This window comes from Bombyx mori, chromosome 1 (genome assembly GCF_030269925.1).
Source record: "Bombyx mori chromosome 1, ASM3026992v2".
Taxonomy (NCBI): Eukaryota; Metazoa; Arthropoda; class Insecta; order Lepidoptera; family Bombycidae; genus Bombyx; species Bombyx mori.
The window spans coordinates 12,390,141-12,409,219 of NC_085107.1; the positions used below are offsets into that span (position 1 = coordinate 12,390,141).

Here is a 19,079-nt window from a genome sequence, read left to right on the forward strand (position 1 = left end):
GGACTCCTTCCCTGGCTTGTCCTTTCAGCGCTCTTCTCAGCCGCGCCATGTTTTGAGCGCTTGAGAAGAGTGGAGCGGTATCCTCGTAGACAGCCTTGAAGGCCACCCACTCCCTGCAGTCGCCTTCGAACGTCGGCAACTGGTGCATGTAGTCGGGTTGTGGCGGCAGCTCCTTGGTCGTTGCGCTCCTCACTGCTTCCACTATCGCCTTAGCCAGGTCCCTGTTGCTGCAATCTTCCATGTTGGCCTTGCTGACGGGGTGGTTCTCAATGTGCTCGCCTGCGGGCTCCTTGTCCATACTGCCCGCCGACGTCTGGACCCAGGCCCTAACCTGGTCCTCCCGGTCCTTTGGCTCTTCTATAATGGAATCATCGTCGTCTTCGCTTTCGGCCTGAATCAATTGCAGGCGGAGTCTGGCGGCTATAGTGGCTGCTTGTGCTTCTATCAATTCTTTTTCCGCCAGCTCCGCTCTCGCTGCCAGTTCCTTACGTCGTAGCGATTTCTTCGACGCGGGTCTATTTTCACCACGTGTCCGCGTCGTTGCCTCTTCAAGTTTTGTGTTCTGGGTCGTACCGGTCGCGGAGCTCTCGTATGTTTCGTACGACGTCGCTTCTGTTGCCTCCGGACTGGATTCTTGAACCGCAGGTTCGAGTGGCTGTTCCCTCGATGATCCCTTGTTGCTCCTGGTGATCGGCATCGTTGAATAATCGCTGTATCCGGCTCGAAGGACCAGCTGTTGGGTACGCAGCACGTCACCCGTGTCGATAAGGCGAGTGACGTCAACCCGGGTTGGACGGGTTTATTAATCTTATAAGATTTCTTGAAATCCTATAAGACGCCGGATGCCCGTCTCGTGGCGATTATTCGTGTCGATCTGAAGCAGTCAATGTAGGGTCCTGAGGTGTACGATATCGTACAAGCTCACTCGAAATTAAAACTCAAAACTTTGCTACTGAACGTAAAACCGAGCCGACCGATCTGTCAATACAACCGAATTTCTTCTATGTTCAATAACCGACGATCTGTTCAATAGTCTTCAATTCTTCAATTCTTCAATAAATATCTTCGAGGCGCAGATGTCTTTACTCGTGCGTTTTTTGGTGATCTTCGTTCGGAGTTCGGAGGGTCGGCGGCCGGCGGTTGGCAGGTAGTCGGTCGAGGGTCGGTCGGTAGATCGGCAGGTACCTGACAGCGTCGCAGGGTCGCTTAACTACCTCGGAATGTTACCCTACAGAGATCTCGTGTAAAATACGGCTCTCGTCGAGATCATTTTCACTATGATCGGCTCGGTTTATTCGTTATATCTATTTATTTAATAAATGTATATACTAATGCCTTATACTTAACTATTCTATGTTGTAATCCCTATCGATACATATAACTTATTCTATGCTTAATCTATATGACGCGCCCGTATAAACAAAATACCCGGTCCTGAACACAGATAAATGCTGTTTGTTACATCGTTTCGGGACGCGGGCCGGGCGCGTGTTCATTTAAGTTAATATGCTAATCTTAAAACTATCGGGAATAATAAAGCAAAAGTGTATACTATTTATTTCAAAGCAACTTACGTTCTATTCTTAGTAAAATCTATGTGCACATTATCTATATACTTATCTATCTATATGCACTCTATATAATTTATCTATTTGTTATTTATCTATTTGTTATAACTCTATGTCTATGTACGTATCTATATAAATCTATTATTCTATTCTATATTCTATTATATTCTTCAACTTATTCTATAATTATGGGGCGACGCCGCTGTCGCCAACAACCCCTAAGACAAATTCATCATAGTATTTAATATCCTAACCTAGAAAATGCTTTGCGCAAGAATTAAGCAGAGTACTTAGTAACCGCCCTTCAAAAATTTTACAGCTTTGATTGTTTTCGTATAAATTACAATCAATTATGCATTGAATACCTTTCATAAGTGAATAATCCCAAACATGCGAAGAATTACATACACCATACAATTTAAACAGAAAATTATATACTGGACTTAAATTTAAATGAGCAGGCAGAACATTTAATACCCCTCCTGGCAGAGCCTTTGCTCGCCCACCTGTCCTGGTGAAGCTGAAAAGGCCTCCGGGCCACCAGTAATCTATCAATCATAAAAAAAAAAACATTTAATACATTATAATAACTAGTTTTCAAGAGTTTCATTCAAAGCAACAGTTTTGAAATTCGTTACCATCACCATACCAATTAAGCGGATACAAAGCTCAATTTAAAGGACATCAGCCGTAAATCTGAGATGATTCTTGTCTTGGATTTAGGATTCGCTTATTTGAAAATATACGATATCTCTACTAGCTTAAAGAAGCATTTCGTGCGTCCCGACAAAGTAAATTTAAAAGTATAATACTGTGCAATAATGGGTTGACGTACCAGTCTGGGACATTAGAGTGAACGAGGACAGTATTAAGGTTTGCTGTTTGGAATCGACAGACATGATAAATGACCCCTTGATTGCCTAATCATTTCTTCTTAAGATTCAAACTAAAATATACGAACGCGGTTTCATTTATGTCTTTTAATTTAAATGGGACTCAATAGTTACATTATTGCTTTTGGTTATAAAAATATATTATTTCTTTGTTGTTCGTGTCTTTGCAACGAGATGAAACAAATATGCCAGTTTGTAGATCTAATTCTCGACATCAAACTCAAAAAGTAGGCTCTACTTTTGCAAAGTTTGAGTTTATATGAATCTGCGTAGCTTTTTGTAACTTTTTCTTGAGAACTTAATCTGCAGAGATTATTCTTAGATCATTCATGTCGCATGTTTTGAAATTATGTTTTCAAATATTCACTTTGGAATCATGGATAGTAACGCCATCTATTAAAAACTCGTGTACAAAAAGTTTCATATTTTGTATTTATAATCTGTGACACTTTAAAAAAATTGCGAAAATTATTAAGCCAGTAAGTAGCCTGTAAGAAGTACCGTATATACCTACGCAGTTTTATCCATGTCATTTAAATGTATATTAACCAGACAGTTTTTTTAAAAACCAAATGACGGGATTGTGGAACATGGCCACCTTTTTGTTTTTTTTTTTCCTACCTAAGCTGATAGCCCTAGCGGCTATGTCAGCGTAACCCTAACTTTAGTAGGTGAGCTCACGGGGCTCAAACCTGACGATGTTGCTAACACGAACCCTAGCAAGAGCCGTGCTTCGCAGAATCTACCACCGGATCGGAAACGCGACCCACTGAGAAGATCCGGCGAGAAACTCAGTGGGCTGTCTGAGAGTTAATTTACTCGTCGAGCCCTTCGTCGCAAGCGACGGGTTCGACGAGAACGGTGACCGGTGCTTGAAGTACCTAAAAGCACCGTTAGTGGATCGGGAGGATCCGAGATGACGTGTTTTGGGCGACGTCGACTGCTTTCCATTCTGTCCACAGGATCGGGAATGTAGTTACCGGCGGCCACGATGAGAGGGTTCTCGTGTCGTGCCGCTTTATCGAAGTGGCGCATGGCCACCAATGGATATTCATCGCTAAGCTATGATGCGAATTGTGATTTTTACTTCAGAGATCGTTTACTTATATTTAGAAGATTAATGAGTAGGTATAGTCTTTCAAAATGTTCAACTATAGTTCAAAAATGTAACTATACTGAGACCTTAGAACTTATCACAAGGTGGCTAGCGCATTTATGTTGTAGATGTCTATGGGCTCCAGTAACCACTTGACACCAGGTGGGCTGTGAGCTCGTCCACCAATCTAAGCTATAAAAAAAATTGAAATCATGGATATTCAGTAGCTCAAGTAAGATTTACTTCTACAATTGTAGATACTTTTAGTTATTTCCAAATTCTCAAACGAATAAACAGATCGGTAAATAAACTATGATTTAAGTTACATAGTTGCCTGTTTTTTATAATTTTCTTAATGTAAATGAGCTTAAAGGTATAAAATCAAGAGAAGTGTTTGGTTAAACAAACTTTCTCGTTCTATATTGTGTACTATAAACAGCTTTGAGCTGCCGGAGGTAGACGTGATTGGATGCGACATGCATGTGTACACATTTGTTAACTTTGAGCTAGTTGGATAGAAGGTTGTAAAAGCAATTTTATTTTTTTATTATTATTTAGACTTTATTTTTCATATTGTCCCTTTTTTTTATTGCTTAGATGAGTGGACGAGCTCACAGCCCACCTGGTATTAAGTGGTTACTGGAGCCCATAGACATCTACAACGTAAATGCGCCACCCACCTTGAAATATAAGTTCTAAGGTCTCAGTATAGTTACAATGACTGCCCGACCCTTCAAACTGAAACTCATTACTGTTTCACGGGAGAAACAGGCAGGGCGGTGGTATCTATCTGTGCAGACTCAAGAGGTCCTACCACCAGTAAAATTGCTTAGGTCCTACCACCATTTGTTCAAACGGTTGCTCTATAGTTCAGCACCTATTGGGTGGTTATTTTAAATGTAATAATTTTTGCACGGACTAGTTTGCTAATTAAAAATACTAGAGGTCCCGCAGTAGTCGAAATTCGACTATAATTAATTGGAATTGTAAGTTTGTACACTATTATGATTGTATTTTATATTTCTATAATCACTAATTTCGCCAAGACTACACTATAAAAAATATTAACAAAGACAAACAATATTTAATCTATTCTCAATTTGACAACAGACATCAAGAACAAAAGTTTGATAATAAATATTATGCATGCGTGTGTGCGTCAAATACATGGTATGTAGTGTGTGTAATGTTTTCTTTATTGATTTAATGTATCTTTTATGCATTATTTAAAAAAAATATTAGCATTGTGCACTTCTTCTCTATATTCTCTATAAGTGTGGTAAATTTCATACTCCTCCGTCCGCGCGATTTTCGTAAAAAGGGATACAAAGTTTTTGCTTCACGTATTAATATATAGATAATATGTTTTATGATATAAATACTTTTGAATATTAGCTGTCAATCTGGAAATGACATACGTGACATAGGTAATATTAATAAAATCTTGAGCATCTAAAGGCGGATACATGGAAAATTAAATGTGAACGCATGCATACGTTACACAAATCGGAACACACTCTACCATACATTCGTTTCCTATGTAACAGGACATAAAGATTCAAACACGAATTGCAACGTTTGTTATTGTTCGTTCTCGGCAGGAATTCACACTTCCGTTTAATTCAGTTTCCAATGTCGTTCCTTAAGAGTCCAAGTTGTTTTCACGTTGGCTATTCAAACTTCAGATGCACAATACTTAGCAACTGGAAAAATCAAGAATCATTTTTGAGTTCAGGTGCTTTTACTAATGTTTAAACATCATTACAAACATCCAAAATGTAAGAAAATCAATAAATTTCCTCAATCACATCTCAAGGTAACTGACGAAATTCACATGAAAGAAAGTAAAAAACGAATTTCATTAAATCTTCGTTACATTTACAGGGTATTAGTACAAATGATCGGGACGTTTTCATTAGAGTTTGAATTACCTTTTTATACTTTGATAACTTCTTTCTTTATCCGTTTGGGAGTTCAGTTAATTGAACCTTCAAAATACAATGTAAAAAATGAGTTTCGCATTAAGCTGCATCAAATTAAGAATCTTCTATGTTAGAAACAAATATAAGACAACAATTATTATACACAGATATCCCATCCCAATATATTTCATAAAGGCACAAACAATTCCTACCGAATACCAAATGCTGGCCTTCCATAGAAGCCCGCGTCAAACACTCGATTGAAATAGCACGATAGAATAGGATAAAATATTTTAATTACATTTTCCTGTGTAAATCTTCTACGAGGAGTAAGTAAAGTAACCTATGGAGGTCACAAATATTCATTTCATTTTATTTCAATTTCATTTCATCACGATAAAAATCATCAGTGGTGTGGAAAGAAGTTTTATAATTCGTTAAAAACTAAAGTATATCTTCTGTTAAATACGAGTATAATCAATGAATTTGCAAAAAAAAACTTCAAATAACTTCGATTGAGTCTATCAAAGATACATAATATGTAACAGTACGTAGTTTTTTGACGAATGACGTATCAATATGCGTGCTTTAACTGAACTAAAGATTCTAAAGTAATTTTTAAACTATTGGCTGAATTGTAACAATGGATTTTCAAATATCTAGATCTTAAAATTCAGAATAAAATCTAACGAGATTCTGTTCTCGAAATCATTGGTAAAATACTGAAATATTTTAGTGTGTATAAAAATGAGTCCCTATACTAAATAAAACTTAGCTTCGGACGAAGCAACAAGCGAAACCACATCGGATATAATAGGAGATTACTTTTTCCAGGTATTTACGTAGCGTGTCTTCCCCTAAGGAAATACGCAGGGGGTCGCCATGGCTACCGATCTTATAATCGCCCCGACAGAACAGCTCCTCTAATTAACTAGTCATAGTAATGTTACGAAACACAATTATTACCCTCTTCAACTATACTGAGACCTTAGAACTTATATCTCAAGGTGGGTGGCGCATTTACGCTGTAGATATCTATGGGCTCACACCAGGTGGGCTGTGAGATCGTCAACCCACCTAAGCAATAAAAAAAAAATTCATACGACTCTCGATAATATATAATAGTTTGCTTTGTATAGTTTTCAACCGTAGGTACGTACCACATACTGCGTTCTCAAACGAGAAAGCAGTTCTCTGGTCTTAGATCGTTGACGGATAGAAATCATAGCGTGATTATTATCACCCACCGGAGACATTGGTTTCGATGTTTCAAATGCACAACGGGTCTTTCACTCTTGAAACCGGAGCACGTTATTATTTTGTGCCAGAAATAGAGATTGGCAGTACCTGTCCACGTGGGCATAGAACATCAGTATTTAAGCCAGTTTCTATAAATTATCTGAAACTAATTTTGATCACGTGATTTCATTCGTACAACCCGGGTGTCGTTTGTGAGCACGTGCTCGGGACGTATTTTCGTCATAGCCGTACCATTTACGTCTTATCACTTAGGGCGAGGTTCTGAAACACTCACAACAAGTAAACATCGGCTAATACCCTAATATCACCTTATTTAACTGCTCAAATCTCTCTACTTCTTTAATCCTACTCGAAATTAGCTGTTAAATTGTTTTGCGTATTTGTGCTGCGTATTTTAAGCTTGCGCGGTTGAAACAATCATTACATCAATTTATACCAGAAATTTGTACTTGTTTCGGCAGTACATATACTAAAATTGGAACTATACAGAGAAGATTAGCATGGCCCCTGCGCAAGGATGACACGCAAAATCGTGAAGCGTTCCACATTTTTTACCGGTTACCGTCCTCGTCGAACCCGTCGCTTGTGACGAAACGCTCGACGAACGAATTAACCCATAGACACAGCCCACTGAGTTTCTCGCCGGATCTTCTCAGTGGGTCGCGTTTCCGATCCGGTGGTAGATTCTACGAAGCACTGCTCTTGTTAGGGTCAGTGTTAGCAACTCTGCGGTTGAGCCCCGTGAGCTCACCTACAAATGTTAGGGTGAAGCTGAAATAGCCACACAAGGCTATCAGCATAGGTAAAAAAAAACCGGACTTGTTCAATGACTTGTTCTAGTTTGGAAGGGGGTGTGTCGAAAGTAAGGGACCTCGCTTTTACAAAAATTTTCCTATCGATGAAGCTGGAAGGCCTCTGAGTCACAAGCAACCCTTACATCCCAAAAATAAAAAATACATTCGAGGATTCCTCAGCTTATGAAAAAAAAGACAATTGACCAAACGTCTCAAGCTACGAAACGTAAACCAATGAATACTACATAAAGTGGTCCAACAAAGGTTACTTAAAGCATCCTCAAATAACATTTATATCAATAGAAAAGCAATGCTATTGAAAGCGGTAGTTTAGATATATATATCACAATTACGATCTGTGAGAGCTCTCTACACGCGTTGCAGCATCCGCAAATACTTTACCAGAGTAGCGGGTTAACCGGCACTCTGCCGATTACGAAATAAAAGAGTAAAAAATAATAACGCCTTTTGTTTGTTGCAATGTCTATTATTTTTTACGGGCATAGATGCGCCGTTTTGTATTTCGGAACGTTTTTATTCAGCGGAGACTTTATTGCTCTTCTGTATTTGTGAACTAGGTAGTGAAATCGTGATGGGTTACGCTGTGGGAGTTAGACTTTTTAATTTATATTAAATACTAGCTGACCCGGTAGACTTCGTAGTGCCTCAATCGATAAATAAAACACCTAAACTTTTGTATAAAGTAAACTTAAAACAAACAAAACGAATCCGTCCGACGTGGGACACGTCAAAGGAAAAACAGAATTGTTATTTTTATTTAATTCCGAGCATTTTCATATTTATCTACCTTTTAAACCTTCTCTGGACTTCCACAAATAATTCAAGACCAAAATTAGACAAATTAGTCCAGCCGTTCTCGAGTTTTAGCGAGACTAACGAACAGCAATTCATTTTGACTTACTTATCTACCTTTTAAACCTTCTCTGGACTTCCACAAATAATTCAAGACCAAAATTAGACAAATTAGTCCAGCCGTTCTCGAGTTTTAGCGAGACTAACGAACAGCAATTCATTTTGACTTACGCAAACACTTTTGTAAAAAATCCAAGTTTTCTCACGGATCGCTGGGTACCATTGGGTCTATGGTTCTCTCTGTTTTTTGTTCTGTGTTCCTCATGCCTATTAATCTGAGCCCAAATAAGATATGACCTAAAGGTCTCCACTTACCCACCACTTATTCCACTTATTACAGCGCATTTCCAAAGATCTGTTTTGCCATCCACTACCGGGCTTTAGAATCGTCTCCCCTCCACGGGATGTTTCCTGAGCACTATAACGTGTTAACGTGATATGAGATTTGAAGAGAGTCCTTAGCAGTAAGCGGCATGCCCTTAGTAGATGTCCATGAGCCACAGTGACCATTCGCCATCAGGTAGGTCGGACGCTCGCTTGCCGACAATAGCAATGAAAGATAAACGGATCTTTAATTTAGAAACTAATAGCGAACATATAGACTCGTAGAAAGAAACATTAACTTACAATTGACATACGTAAATTAATTAATGGCAATTTCAAATTCAAATTTTGACTATGACATGCTCTACAAAATAAAGAGGCTGCCATTCTATAAACTTAATAACATTATTATCTACTTAACCTTAATTACTTACTTAAACTAATTTAATGTTATGTTTATATTTTTCCCTAATAATAGTTTATATCCGAAATATGTAGTTGCTAATTAAAAAAATTGCCTAATTCCAATTTGTATATAATTCGGTGTAAAAAAATATCATATATTTATTGAATAACGCGAAAACTATGAACTAAATGTATCATGGAAGGCTTTTAATAAATGCAAATGATTAAATTTAATAAATTCAGAACTTCAGAAGAATTCAGAACTTCAGAACTCGTCGTGGCCTAAAGGATAAGACGTCCGGTGCATTCGTATATAGCGATGCAACGGTGTTCGAATCCCGCAGGCGGGTACCAATTTTTCTAATGAAATACGTACTTAACAATTGTTCACGATTGACTTCCACGGTGAAGGAATAACATCGTGTAATAAAAAATCAAACCCGCAAAATTATAATTTGCGTAATTACTGGTGGTAGGACCTCTTGTGAGTCCACACACCCACAGCCCCGCCTATTTCTGCCGTGAAGCAGTAATGCGTTTCGGTTTGAAGGGTGGGGCAGCCGTTGTAACTATACTGAGACCTTAGAACTTATATCTCAAGGTGTGTGGCGCATTTACGTTGTAGATGTCCGTGGGTTCCAGTAACCACTAAACACCAGGTGGGCTGTGAGCTCGTCCACACATTTAGGCAATTATGTTTAATGTAAAATCGTTTTACTGCAATATTATTGATATTTATTATTACTTTTTGCTTTTAATAATTCTATCGATATTTAACTGCAAGCACGTAAAGCGTGCAAACAGGACGAAACAATAAAAACGCACGACCTTATCGACTGTCTGACGTAATTGAAGTGATAAAATAAACCGAATATCAAACAAGGATTGCGCTGCGTCGAGTTTTGGACGAAGCGTGTAAACAATGGGAGACCGTACCTTTAATTATTAGCGAAAACAATCGAGTTTAACATAGAATAGCTAACGTAAAAAAAAAACAACGCAGACTGCTTTTTAATTAACTCTCTCCTTTGCTCCTGATGGGATCAGTGATTAAAAAAAGTTTTTTTTGTTTTTCTATGAGCACTGGTCGCGTTTCGAGGACAAACAAGTTGAAACTGCAGGCGTGGTTTCATTTGATTTCGTAGGTGCTTTCCTATTCAGTTTTTTCTTTTTGCGTAGTCATGTTTTTCAGAAATTTTTAAACTGAGAATGCTTTATGAAGAAATGCGAGATTAAACGAAGCCTTAAACTTTTATAAAGCACGAAATCGACTCGAGTATCCCGAACAAAGGACTAGAAGCAGTTTATGACTAGATAAAAAAAAAATAGGAGCTCTGTTATATGAGGAGCGAGTCCCTGTTAAATGAAAACTAGGAAGGCGGGCTTTTTATTCAATCTCTATTTTTATTGCGCGTTTTTCTTCTTCTGTCCGTTGATGGGGATCAGTTGTCTGTTCTATGAAGTACTCCTGTTTCCCGGGAAGCGGATGGCTTCCTCGTATTATTGAACAATTCAACTTCGCTTTCTCAAACAAAACAGTAGAAGCATGCTTTAGAAAAAATCTTGGAGAATTCCCGTCCATAGGGAATAGTTGTTAGCTATTATTATAAGATGTTGAGTGGACATGATATATATAAATATACATATCTTATATACGTTTTAAACGTATGTTATATACGTATATAATATAATATACATTTTATATTATATTATTTCCATCCGGGAGTTCATGTTACGTCCTATATGGCGGTTTTTACCGATGATATTGCATCCGACCGACTTATTGCGTCCTGTATATGGACGCAAGATTGTCCATTTCTCAAATTCAGCCAGAGGTAGCCGAAAGATCCGTACAATGCGTGGGTAAAATATTGGCATGGACGTTATTTTGTCACTGGATTGATTCTCAGCGTATTTCTTAGTTCCGCTGTTTGGCACGCGAATTTTGGAGGTCGCTTCTCCGCGGCGTATATCGGTAGCGTATATTGGATATTTTTTTTAAGTATATTTCACCGATAATGTGGCTTCTGTATATAAAAAAATTTCAATTCAAGTTTTTATCAATTCCAATTTGTGGTTTAATTACGTCACACAAAATGACCCCGTTCCAAGAGAAACACGGGAACAACAGGGGTGAGGGGGCGGAGTTAGCATGCGTCATGCAAGCGCCGTGATTTTGTTTGCAATTCTGTTCCGGCCGGCGCGGGCGCAACGACGACTATAGTGTGAATATCAGCATATTAGAGAATGTATAATAATACTTTTTATCAACGAAACACGTGAGCGGAGCCGCGGATGAAAACTAGTGTTACTTACATACGCATTACAGAAGTTTATTCAGTTATAGCCAATGATAAAATAAACTAGACTTTAATTAGTCGTTTTTAAATAATTCTTATTCTTAATCGTAATTGATATGCCAGTCTCCTTTCATGTTCAATTTTCGCAATTTTTTTGTTTTTGTTTTGTAGACACTTATTATTTAATTATGAGTATTGTTTTTTGAATTATATAATTATGGTTTTAATTGTACTTAATTTATAAAAATAAATAATAGTTTAAAAAAACTAAAAAACACGCTTTATATAAAATTCAACTAAAAAATAGAAAATAAATTTTAATAAATTTAAATTCAAAATAGTGTAAAAAAATACATATTTTATTGTAAAAAAAGCGTGGTGTGCATGGTGTTATTAGTTATAAACATATTTCTGATAGATAGATATGAGTAGAAGAATTATTATTTCAATAATATCTTAAAAAGCACCTCACGCTTTTTTTACAATAAAATATATTTTTTTCATTCATTCATTCATTTTTTAGTTGAATTTCAATTTTTTCAATTTTTTTTCCAATTTTGAATTGTCATCGGTCCTCGATAAATCTATAGAGTTTGAATGCAATCTGGCCGTTTAAAGTGGGTCAAAATCTCGTCTATAGTAGTCAGTTACAAACATACATACAAGTGAAGCTAATATAAAGCGTGTAATAAAACTTGATAGTATTGTCGAAAAAATTGTTTTATTGCGTGTTCATAGCTAAATTTATAAAAATGACACTCATATAAATAATGTACTCACACATAAACCTAATTGGAAGAAAGCTGAGAAAGATGAGAGAAAGATGTTTAATCTCGTCTAGAGGAAACCCGAAGATGGATAAGTTATTTAGAAGGATTCGCGCCCTTTCACCAAGCGTACTGGCAACTAGCTAGGACCCTCAAATCGGAAACGATCGCCAATATACATTCCTTCGTAAGCCTCTCAGGCCAACCCTCGGCTTTTGATAACGATGAAAAGGTAGTGTTATTAGCCGATGCTCTGCAGGAGCAGTGCACCGTCAGTGCTCAAGCCGTGGACCCGAACACACCGAGTTAATTGCTAGAGAGGTCGAGCCCAGAGCTTCCCAAAAACCCTGAGACGCGTTACCCCACATTACCATTAACGGAGTAAAAGAAAAAATCGCGAACTTAAAACAAAGGAAAGCCCCCGGCTCCGCCAGAAACAAATGCCGCATTTTAAAAATGTAACCCCCTAAACTAATAATCATGTTAGTTTCTATTTTAAATGCCGCTATAATGAACTGCATCTTTCCCGCGGTGTAGGAAGAACGTTATCGGCATACACAAACCTGGAAAACCTAAAAACGAACCCGCGAGGTACAGCCCGATCAGCATCCTCCCAGTGTTAGGCAAATTATGCGAGTGAATATTACGCAAACGCCTCTGGGACTTCATCTCCTCGAAAAGCATCCTGATCGACGAACAGTTCGGATTCCACGCGAAGTGCTCGTGTATTCAGCAAACGTACTGCCTCACAGACCTCATCTTAGTAGGGATAAATAGCGTAGACCTCTCTCCACGAGGGCCCTCTTCTTCGAAATCGCGAAGGATTCGAAAAAGTCTGGCGCAACGGCTTAATTTACAAACTGTATAAAATAGGCGTGCCCGACAGTCTCGTGCTCATCATACGAGATTTCTTGTGGAGCCCAAATACTAGCTTCTTCCATTTGACTCTATACAGAGGAAGGCCGTTCGGATTGTCGATAATCCCATTCTCACGGATCGTTTGGAACCTCTGGGTCTGCGGAGGGACTTCGGTTCCCTCTGTATTTTGTACCGCATGTTCCATGGGGAGTGCTCTGAGACATTGTACGAGATGATACTGGCATCTCGTTTTTACCATCGCACCGCCCGCCACCGGAGTAGAGTTCATCCATACTATCTGGAGCCACTGCGGTCATCCACAGTGCGTTTCCAGAGATCTTTTTTGCCACGTACCATCCGGCTATGGAATGAGCTCCCCTCCACGGTGTTTCCCGAGCGCTATGACATGTCCTTCTTCAAACGAGGCTTGTGGAGAGTATTAAGCGGTAGGCAGCAGCTTGGCTCTGCCCCTGGCATTGCTGAAGTCCATAGGCAACGGTAACCACTCACCATCAGGTGGGCCGTATGCTCGTCTGCATACAAGGGCAATAAAAAAAAAGCCTTTCGTTTCGGTATCGAGTCGAGGGAACTCGATATCTCGGCCGGAGTTCCGCAAGGCTCCGCTCTCTCCCCGCTACTTTTTAGCGTGTCAATTAACGATAAAACCCGGTCGCTAGCGAATGCATCGATCCTTCTTCTTTCTTTCACAGTCCAGGTCTCAACCTCATATAAAAAGATGGGGAACACCAGTGCCCTTACCAGTCGGACTTTGGTTTTGGTTTTGTGCCTGTTGATTCGGAGACCAAGGCAACTGTTTCGACGCGATTTAGCAATTCTTTTGCTTGTAGCAAAGATCTGATTGCCAAGTGGTTACAAGCCAGCAGAGTATTATCGTCAGCATCACGAAGATTGCATATGTTTTTGCCACCAATGGACACACCATCAGTCCAGTCATCTAGAGCGATTCTCATAATTGCCTTAGTGTAAATGTTGCCGGGTGATGGCAGACCGCGTTCCCCCGACCGCTCTGGGGGAAGGTGTAACGCGGCGCCATCAAAGCGGGCTCTCGGCCCGCTGAACGAGGGAACCGGTGGTCGTGTCGCTGGCGGCCACCGGTCCGGCGTCCGTGGGACGGTGGGATGGATGTAATGTGCTCTGCGTCAACCCTGTCCCGCCGTTTCAATAGCCCCGACTGGGCTCCGGCCCGGTCCGAGGTAGGGCGCCGGTTGTGAGCGGCAGGAGTTTTTAGTGAGGTTCAACTCCCACATACCCCACCTGCCGCGCGGGTGGGGATCCGGCGATTTTCTCCTGTGGAAAAAAAAAAAAAAAAGTGTAAATGTTAAACAAGAGAGGTGACAAGATACACCCTTGCCGGAATCCAGTGCTAGGACGCAGAGGTTGTGAAGCAACGTTGTCTAGCTTTACTGAAGATGTTTTGACACTCCCATATTTTCGAGGGTTTTCCATAAATGCGGCCATTTAACAGAGTCAAATGCTTTTTGAAAGTCAACTAAGCAAATGAACGTTTGCAGGTTGAACTCTCTCGGCTTCTCTATTATTTGTCGCATAATCAAGATCGGTTCTCTGGTTCCCTTCCCCTTTACAAAGCCAGCTTGGTACTATTTGTGTTGCTAAACAGCTTTTTAAACGTTCATTAAGAATATGTAGAATTTTGCTGCAGTGTGATTGATATCAGGGCAATAAGACGATAATTGCTACACTTCCTTGTCGAACCTTTCTTATGCAAAGGAATAAAAAGGGAGTGCGTCCATTCTGTAAGCCAGGTGCCAGATTTCCATATCTTGTACAAATTGCGTGGAAGATTTCGACACCACTCTGGTTAAAATCTTTAACTGTCTAGATTGGGATGTTATCACTTCCTACTGCTTTTCCAGTTTTAAGATGTTTGATGGCATGACGAATTTCTTATTTCAGTATTTCTGATTCGCATTCTTGGATATCTGATGTCGTTGGGGGTAAAATTTTGCAGTCGGGGTCAAAGAAGAGAGCTTGGCAATATTCTTTCCATCGGTCTGAAAGTCTTCTAACTCTGTTACTACACATCCATCCGATTTCTCAACAGCCCAGGTCTGACACAAGTTTTGGGGATTACACTAATTTTCCGGTACATCTCTTGTTTCGTGTTTTTCAACATGCGCTTCAGCTTTCGAGCAGATCTCTCTCAGAAAGTTATTTTTATCCCTCCTACAGGCTGTTTGAATGTTAGCACCAGTTTGTTCAGTATTTGCACTTCAACTTCCTGTGCTTTTTTGTGTCGTCTCTCTTCCACCAATGGTAAAGCTTCATCACTCATCCAGTGCTGATGTTTTTGGTTTCAGATTTGGTAGGTTTAAATGTTTTCACTGCTTCTCAAATCATTGCTTTTGTTCTATTCCAAAATTCTTCAGCCGTCAGTTGATCATGCCGTTCAATTTTCATTTCTTTCCAACTCTTTTCGAAAGATACAAAAAAGATGTGGGTGTCATGAGGAGCAATTATTTCGCATTCATTAATTTTTCTTGCAACCTGAAGTTTAAGTTGGAATTTAGAGACAAGGATCAGATCCGTAGTCGGCTCCACCACTCCACCTTGATTTTATAAGTATATAGTCAATTTGATTTCGGTATTGAGCAGCTGGTGAAGTTCAAGTGCAGCAACAAGCCTGCGTGGACGTTGTTTGAAGAGTGTTCGCTATCGATAACCATTGTCATCTCAGTGGGTCGCAATTCCGTTCCGGTGATAGATTCAGCGAAGCACAACTCTTGTTAGGGCTGGTGTTAGCAAATTTTCTCAGGTTTGAAGCCATGAGCTCACCTACCCGTAAGGTCATAACTGAAATAGTCTCCTAGGCTACCGGCGAATAGGAAAAAAAGCCGGCATCCAAACCCAAAGCTACATAAATTTTATTTTTATTGACTTCATAAAAGGATATGGTTCTTGGGATTGGTTCATTGGGATCTATTATTTATTACATTAATCGAAGACGGCAGCACTCCAAAAAGTATACGGTATCGATATTACTATAACTTTAGGAGGAAGCAGCAACCTCAAAACAATTTATGGAGTACATACAGAAAAAATATTCGGTACCTATATAATCTCAAATATAGCAAGTAGTCATGTAATTAGTGGAATGCATAGAATAAATACAGGACAGTATACGGAACCGATATATCCATACATTTGGATGGATGTCGAAAAACTGATTAAATGTATGGAACAAATACAGAAATATACAATGTGACACATTATTTCCATCATGAACGGATGCAAGGAACCAGCGAAAATTATTTCAAATTGAATATCTTATTTTTGAATTTAAATAAAATTTATTGTTGGTAATAGAATTCACACGACACCAATGTAACTATATTCGCACGAATAATAGTTTAAAACCCATTGGAAACGGTGGATGCAACAGGGTTCGACTATGAAAAGACGCAAGAAGTCTTCATCGATTTAAATATATATATACGTAATAGTATATAAGTATACCTACACACGAGCATACCTACCACAAGTAATAACGTAACATTAAATAAATGCAAATATTCCAGTAAAGAACTCTATATTACCGATACCAACCTCCGCACAGCGAACAGAAACTACAGACTGCAATATCAATTAGGTTCCTGAACTCGACTAAAGCACTTCAGGTATTCCAATAAAGGCATATAATATCGTATCCTTTATTGAAATCACAATGCAAAATTTCATATTTTTCAATGTATCGCGCACTAGCTTATCGGGCTATCAAATAGAATTGCGGTAGTCATCATATCGAGAAAATAGCGATAGAACTACGTGAATTGTGAACTAATAAATATACTATTACTATTTTAAACTACGCTTTTGTAAACTTAAATATCAAATGGAATTTTGAAATTTTTTAAATTTTTTTAGTTCTCACACCTCACCTATTTTAATATAAGAAACAAGTAAGTATGAGGTTGTATGCTGACCAAGAATCAAATATTGTATAGTAAATACATATTAAGCTTGGTGCTGCTTGGTGCGATAGGTTTTGCTGAATACTAATTGTTCGGGGATATATTACCGAACACCTTTGTCAGCATAATTCGCGTGACGCGTTAGCTTCGTTTCCACAAACCGTCAGTGCACGATCAACAACCGCGTCACCCGGGTGCATTCATAACATTAACATTTAATTTATTTTCTCTATATTTTAACAATAAACATTTTTAAGTAACAATATCTTTAACTAACAAACTCACACCGCACCCTACACTAATTACTTTGTCAAAATAGTACTGGGACAAGATCAATAGTACATACAAAATGTTAGAGATTCATTCAAAATTAATTTTATCACCTTCAAAGTATGCTCCTTCAGAAACAATAGACTTACGGTAACGAATAAAACAATCATCCAAACATTTTTAACATATTTTTTTCGGCGTCGGTGCAGTTGGAAGGTGCCACTCCGAAGCTTGTTGATTAGTTGCATGTCAAACTCGTAAACCCACGTCTCGCCACTAGTAACGTTTCATGAAAGTTGGGTCGGTCGGTATTGACACGTTCTAGAGTGTAGGTACTCAGCGGGGTGACTTTTACACGATCGAGTAATTAAAAAACTCGCACTTAGCACACAGAGCGAGGCTAATTTTTCACCACATCTCGACATTTGTTTAACGCTTTTTACTATTAATTCTTTATTCTTTATTGTACACACAGTTAATATTACTGTAATTGCGTAAGATATAAAAAATGGCGAGCTTAACTCAACAATTGAGTTTTCTACCAGCTAACCGTTCTTAACGAAGGAAAGCTTTAAATGAGTGGGTAGAAGAATAAGCACGCAAGAAGAATAAGCAAATTGATAAGCACGTTTCTTTGATAAAATCGATTCACCGTGGACCTTCTATAACATTTTCAGTGACTCCGAAAACATAATATAATACATACTTCCATTGACGAAGCAAAATTTAAGACAAACTTTTATTTACATTATGAAATTGGCAATGCACACTAGATAACACATAACTAACAACAGCACTGTATTTAATCTAAATAATAGATGCAACTCAAATTTAGCGCCTAAATGGAGTTAGTTGTGCCAATGTAACAACAACAACAAAAAAATTGTTCGGAACCATAAACAAATTATCCGGTCCCGATACTTTTTTGACTGAATGTATGCCCCAACACTAGTCGACCCATGTGTGTAGTTTCTTCATTATAGGCCCTTAGGTTCTTTATTTGTTATTATCATTTTGAGTATTTTGTAACGCAAAAGATTAACAGTGAGTTACAATTTGACTTGGTAAAAATCCCCGAACAATCTTCAAGACCTAAATGTCTTAAGATATCATAAAGTTATTGAAATATCAATGTTTTTGGAGTTAATGGAAGAATATGAAAGTCCTATTTTTCATGCCTAGTAAAATCTAACGGTTACGTGATAAAAAAACGTTGTAAGGAAAACAATAAACTTTATATAATAATAATTTTATAATCTTCTCTGTCGTCCTTCTGGGTTTTTTCTTCTTCTAAAACTTTTTTTCTTGGCTTTAAAAAGTGTTTACCAAGATAAGGACATGAAGTATAAACTCATCAAAAGAGTATTAAATGGCAAAAATAGAAACGATGTCAAACATGGAATGAGCTTACCATTTAAGGCTTTCTCCTCTAAAATCCATAGAAGTAATTATTTTATGACGTCCGTAATATTTCCAATGAAATAAACCGCTTCTATCTTAGTTAGGTATTAACGCGGTCGGGATCTAGACTTATCGGTAATCTATTTGCGACCTCGACTGGATTTAAATTACCAGTTTTAAAAATGGGACAAGGGAGTAGTTTGCGGAAATGGAAAAATTAAATAAACGCTTTCAAGCAACGGCTGGATTGCTTATTTATAAACAAACTTTGAAAATTAAATCACACATAAAGCAATAACATTCTTTAATAACACTCAATAAAAGAATTAACTAAAATTAAGTGGTAGGGCATCTATTGATTGTAGGGCGTGAATTGGTAGTGGGGCGTCCATTGGTAG

At 38.4% G+C, this 19,079-nt stretch overlaps 1 non-coding gene across 1 annotated transcript; it reads left to right on the forward strand.

Annotated features, from left to right (window-relative positions):
• Positions 1–7,184: 7,184 nt before the first annotated feature.
• LOC119629270 (U6 spliceosomal RNA) lies at positions 7,185–7,291 on the forward strand. The gene has a single exon (XR_005245292.1). It is a non-coding gene; the product is annotated as a U6 spliceosomal RNA (small nuclear RNA).
• The last annotated feature ends 11,788 nt before the right edge of the window (positions 7,292–19,079 follow it).